Below are 6,640 nucleotides of genomic sequence, written 5' to 3' on the forward strand. Positions count from 1 at the left end.
CCGACGAGATTTCGCCAAATTCTAGGTCTCGCTGACCTACTGTCGAAAGATTCATTAAGAACTCCTCACGGATTACGAAACCTCTTATGACTTTGACTCAGAAGGGAGTGGCCCTTGACTGGGAAGACAAGCAAGAGGAAGAAAACCTTAGAATTTCAAGTGAGAGGCCAAATCCTTTTGGAAATCTCACTCTGGGAAGGCTTGATACGCTATGGAAAGCGTGGTAAGCCAAATCCAGAATAGTTAGGACCTCCAAGATTCTTTCCAGAATCGGTCCTGTAACTCACAAACCCAACCTACACCACGAACTCAGTAACGTACATTTTACCCTTCGTGTCTCGAACTTGAAAACGTACCTCTACGTCAGGACTCTCGTAAGCCCACTCGACGAGATCGAGATCAGCGCGATCCTCGCCTTCGTGGAAGAACTGTAGTGACCCTCGACCGAGTGGTCAAGCGGACAAAGCAAACGTCGTCGCCCATTAGTGAAGGTTCGTTGGGATACCAACCGGGGACCCAATTTCACTTATGAGCATGAGAACCAAATCAATTAGGAAGTTTCCCCATCTCCTTGCTTGATTATCCATGCCTACTCCTTTACCTAAATTCTAATTTCGGCACGAAATTCCTTCTAATGGGGGGATGATGTGACAACCCGAAATTTCCATTCTGTATAAAATATCAAGTCAATAGAAGTCAGAACAGTTACTGTAAAATTTCAAACTTTTTGGAATAAGTTTGAGTATTACCGGATTTACACTTTGGGAGAAATCAAGAGAGAGGATGCCCTAGATTATTTTGAGCATCTTAAAAGTTTCAAAACTCCACGAGGTTGGAGTTTACGGCTCAAATGATATTTTGGACCAAAAACCCCAAGGGGTATAAATATGGCCCTTAGCCATATTTGTTTCATTTGTTCCATTTTCAACTAGAGATAAACCCGATTATCTCTCAAGGATCTTTAGCTTTTCAAAGAGTGTTATAGGGCTTGTTATGTGTCTTAGCATCAAGAAATCACAAGGAAACATCAAGATCAAAGAGTTTACAGCCCAAGAACACCTTGGACCGTAAACCCTTCTTTGATGGCCAAATGTGTGCCCTAGTCCCTTCCTTTCCTTGTGAAACTATTCAAGTCTCATACCTTAATGTGTATAGGACTTGAAAGCACAAAATACCATGGTCCATGTTAGATTATGGCCGCAAACACCAAGGGATTTGGTCTTAGGGCTGTAAACCCCTTCTTAGGGTGCAAATGACACCCTAACACCTTAGTAAGCTTTGGTTGGTGACATAGAACCTTACCCCATTGACCTAAGGACCAAAATTCAAGAAATGGTACTCCTTACCATGAGTTTACGGCCGTAAACTCATGGGGGAGTGGTTCCAAGGCCGTAAACACCATAAAAGGCCATTCTTGGACCTTAAACCTCACCAAACACTTGATTAAAGCTTTGGAGCACTTAACCACTTAAGCCCTTAGAGTTTTAAGCCCCTTTTGGTGACTAATTGAGAGTTTACGGCCAGGAGTAAACTCTCCTGGTCTGTAAACTCCAATAAAGATGGTCATTGGACCATAAACTCCCGTATGAGGCTTCGCACTCCTTTCTTGCAACCCGATAGCCTCCTAGCATTTGACCAAAGTGTTTCCCTTGCAATAGGATGTTTATACATGTTTAATTAGTGTTATAATCACTAATTGTTTATATACATATGTCTTCATATTTAATTAGGACCATTGTGTGTGTCTAAGTCCTCACTTGACACCAAGCACTTGTCCGACCCTTCCTTCCGATCCGCTCACTGCAGGTGAGTTCATACCCCTAAATCAATCTTTTAAATGTTTTTAAATGCTTTAATGGGGGAGAATACAGGTGGAATCATGCTAGTTATTATATCAATTATGTGATTAATAACCAGCATACTATAGAATTTACTACACTTTAAGCTGTTTTACCAAACAGATTTCTGTAAATGGCTTTCCAAAACGTTTTACAAACTGACATCAAGTCATCTTTAATAGTTGTTAAACTTTACAAAGGTTTTTACAAAACTCTGTTATACTTTGTTATCAAAGGATATACTTTTGAAATTCTTTATAATGTGACATCAAGTCATTATTATTTCCTTATCGTTCAAAACCCTTAAATGTTTTACAAAACTTCTTCTATAATTTAAATTGTTAAATGCATGCTTAGATATGTATAGTTATATAAGTAATGTTTGAAGGACTTAGGAAGGCTAACCCGCTTTATTTCCTTTTCCCCGTTGGGATGTGGTCTGGTAGGGTATCGGGTATTTGTCCGAAGGTCGTTTAACTATCAGTTATATATCATGTATACATATAGAGACATAAAAGTTCCATCAGTCAGTACAATACCTTTGGGTAGCAAAGGTATACTTGGATTATACACGTTCATTACTAGTAACTATAATAGGTATAGTTAGGAAATACCACTTGCCATTCCTAGTACAAGGAATCACACAAGAGTCAGTTCATTCATGAGTCCATACGAATACATGTTGTTTGTAGAGATACACTTGCTAGGATACTTTTACATAGATACCTTGTTAAAAGCATGCCTGTATATGTATAGTTATATAAATAATGTTTGAAGGACTTAGGAAGGCTAACCTGCTTTATTTCCTTTTCCCGTTGGGATGTGGTCTGGTAGGGTATCGGGTATCCGTCCAAAGTTCGTTTAAATATCAGTTATATATCATGTGTACATATATAGACAAAATAGTTCTAATCAGTCAGTTTAGTACCTTTGGGTAGCAAAGGTATACGTTCATATTCTCTTACAAGAATACTTATATTAGGAGTACCTTTACGGGTGTAACCATTCCTACACCCTGCTGTTGGATACAGCGGATAATGCACATCTACGGATGCCTACGGTTAATACTTATATTAGGAGTACCTTTACGGGACTAACCATTCCTACACCCTGTTGTTGGATACAGAGGATAATGAACATCTACGGATGCCTACGGTTAATACTTATATTAGGAGTACCTTTACAGGACTAACCATTCCTACACCCTGTTGTTGGATACAGAGGATAATGAACATCTACGGATGCCTACGGTTAATACTTATATTAGGAGTACGTTTATAGGACTAACCCTTCCTACACCCTGCTGTTGGATACAGAGGATAATGAACATCTACGGATGCCTACAGTTAATACTTATACTAGGGGTACCTTTATGGGACTAACCATTCCTACGACCTGCTGTTAGCTACAGAGGAAAATGAACATCTAAGGAGGTTCAAGGTTAATACTTTTTGGCAGTCGCGATGTCAGGTTTATCCTAATACAAAAGGATAACACTTATATGGCTATATTTTTCCTATTACTTTTATTTTGTGATACATTCACATAAAAGATGATGTAGACTATATATATTGTTAATAGTAGTCATACGAGGGAAAAACCATCTTTCTTACATTCAAAACATTCAGGTCTTGGTAGAAGGCTACTTTCAAAATAGTTAGGTCTTGGTAGAAGATTTCATCTATACTAATAGGAATCATAGGGATTTCTAGGGTTTTTCAAAAGCTTTCCATTACTCACAAACATTTCCACACTTATACGAACTTTCTTAACAATGTTAAGACTTTCGTTGGAAGTTTTACAACTCAAAGACACATTAATACTTATGAATTCACCAGCTTTTTGGCGGATACTCGTTTTGAAAATAACTTGTATTCTCAGGTCACAAATAGATAGCTACGATGACCAGGTTTTGTGAAGACGGAGCAGTCCAGACTCGTCTTATATTCTGATTATTCATTTTATTGTTGTCTGTTATTAAAGAACACACTTGTAACTAAAATTATACTATTAATGCAATGGATGATGTTTTTGCTTGTTTACTACTTTGCATTGTTGTGATACATTACATGACATCCTCCGCCCCAGAACGTTTCCACCGTTCCGATTTTGGGGTGTGACAGATTGGTATCAGAGCATTGTTTATAGTGAATTGAGTATATCAACCTATAAAAGATATACTAACTATAAATACATAGGAATTAAAAATACTCTGACCAAGAGTTTATACTTTAAATAATAAAATATTTAATTAAGTATACGTGTCTGCATTCATACTAAAATTAGTGTTTCTAGGACAGTACAAAAGAATTACGATTGTTGGGCAGCACAAGTAGACTTAGAGACATATAGTCAAAACTGGAAGATATAGCCTGATCAACTATATTATCCGAGCGTTGACTAGCATGTGCCTAAGTGTAGTTGTCAGGTTGCAACAAGTCTAAAATCTTACCAACAATACCACAATGAGAACAATAGAACATAAACCTAAAATACCATAGGGGTGTTTTGTATTACTATAATTACTTACTTGAGAACTAAAAAGGATCTTCATTACTAAGTTGATAGTTACTAAGTGGATACACTAAGGCTATATGTAACTAGGATGTTATAGACTTAGAATCTGTGAAATTTTGCTTTACCCCTATTCCTTGTGAATTTCGAGTTAAGGTCACTTATTCGAAGGCCTATCCTGTGTTGATTACATATGAATGGTATGCAATTTACAAATAGTGATATAACTAATGAAGATTTTCTAATAATTATCTAGAGAGTTCGTCTAATAATTATTTCCTTACCCGAATTGTCGGCTAGATAACATGGCTGGACTCCATCCCCACGGGAACCCGTACCTTCCGAACGATGTCATTGCTGGATGGTTTGGAGAAGAACCAGAGAATGATCACCCTATCCCTTTGAATGATCACCACGCTGAAGACCTCACGGATGATGAAAACTCCGAACCCGAAGTTGAGAACCTACCCCAGGCAGCTCCCTTTCCAAATCCTAACCCTCGTCCGGTTTTTCATGGCCCGATGCCTCCTTGGGTAGAATGCTTGGAAACATGGAGCCAAGGACAGGATTAGACCATGCCATTTAATGGAGACCGAAGCTTTTATGACCTGAACAATGGGGGCTCAGCAGACAGAATCTTGCCAATCATGGTCCCCAGAGTGGCCCGAAATGAGATTCAAGGTAGGACAGCCCTACATCAAATTACAGAAGTTGTCGCCAATGCGAGAATGCATACCCTTTGCACCATTCGTCTGGAAGATGCTCGTGAGAGATCTGAAAGAGACCATGAAACCCTCCTTCAAGCACTGGCTGAATCACGAGCCGAAGTAATAGAACTCCGAGTACGCCAGAGGGTGTACGAAAGACATCTGCTTGATATGGAACGTCAACTGGCTGAGCTAAGAGTTCACCAGAGGGATTATCATCACCAGTAGGAGATACTTTATCTTCCTTCTTGTTTTATAGAACCGTGTTCCTGTCTGAGTCCTATGTGGCATTTTCTATGGAACTGCCTTGTACTGTAGGTACTTTTAGTTAGGCCTGAATGTAGCCAAAACTTTTCCACTCAGGTTATGATGTAAGGCCTTTTTCAAGGTCAAATTTTCCTAGACTTATCACATCTTAAACATCGATGATATTGATAGTCGGCTAAGTTCCGTGTCACGTTTTTGTTCAAATACTCTCATCATACTTTCATTGGAGTCTATCTGAAACATGCTTTAGTCAAGTGATTGGACTATAGTAATTTAACTCCGGAGACATTTCCAAGTCTCTTTCAGTGGTTGGATCATATTATCCACCAACCTATAGTACCTCGGCGCGAACTACAAACGTCTTGAGACTAGTCTACGAACTTACTTCCATTCCGTACTATGACTACATCATAGGGATGTAGGTCAAACCTTCGAGAACATACTCTTGCTCTTTCATTGAACGATCGACGTACATCCAGGGTCAATAGTAGCCTTTACTAGGAAATCTTAGTTCATCGAAAAAGATTCGTAAGAAGATTATTGTCACGACTTTCCTCGCTTATACCTTCCCAAGTTATATATAATGAAGACCTGGTAGACAATAGAATGTGAGATTTCTAACGTAGTTTCTTTTCCTTGTTGGGATGTGGGACTAGAGTAGAATCACACATTTTATTATCCGCCCCGTCTTGATTATATCATAACATGTATGAGCTAAGTTTTCATGTATAATAACTCCTCTCTTGGTCTGAATCAAAATGATACAAGAACCGTCCGGACAGTTTAACGACTACTCAGCAATAGAATGAAAAGACCAAGCTTCTCACCTTTGGGAGCTCTGGTCTTATTCTTCAAGAAGACAAAATCCAAGGGGTGCGATCACACTAGCACTAATGCATCGGATCCCATCAGAACTCCGCAGTTAAGCGTGCTTAAGTGAGAGTAGTGCTAGTATGGGTGACATTTGGGAAGTCCTCGTGGTGCAGACCTCAACAGGACTTCCATTAGAAATCATCACTCTCTGCCTCGCATAGATGAATCAGTTGACCAACCGCAAGGAACGACGTACCTTTCAGAAATGAACCTAAGATCCGAATATCACCAGTTACGCATGTTAGTGAAGGGTTTCTCGAGTACAATCTTCCAAACTCGATGCGGACACTACGAGTCCGTAGTGATACCCCTCGGATAGGACCAATACGCCCGTAGTATTCACGAACTTAATGAATAGGGTATGCCATTCTTACTTGGATCAGTTCGTCATTGTCCTTATAAATGACTTACTTATCTACTCTCGTAGTAAGAAGGAAATCA

The 6,640-nt window shown here is 39.2% G+C and overlaps 1 pseudogene; it reads left to right on the plus strand.

The window, feature by feature from the left end:
* Positions 1-6,197: 6,197 nt before the first annotated feature.
* LOC111915338 (5S ribosomal RNA) lies at positions 6,198-6,315 on the plus strand (annotated as a pseudogene).
* Positions 6,316-6,640: the final 325 nt, after the last annotated feature.

This window comes from Lactuca sativa, chromosome 8 (genome assembly GCF_002870075.4).
Source record: "Lactuca sativa cultivar Salinas chromosome 8, Lsat_Salinas_v11, whole genome shotgun sequence".
Classification (NCBI taxonomy): domain Eukaryota; kingdom Viridiplantae; phylum Streptophyta; class Magnoliopsida; order Asterales; family Asteraceae; genus Lactuca; species Lactuca sativa.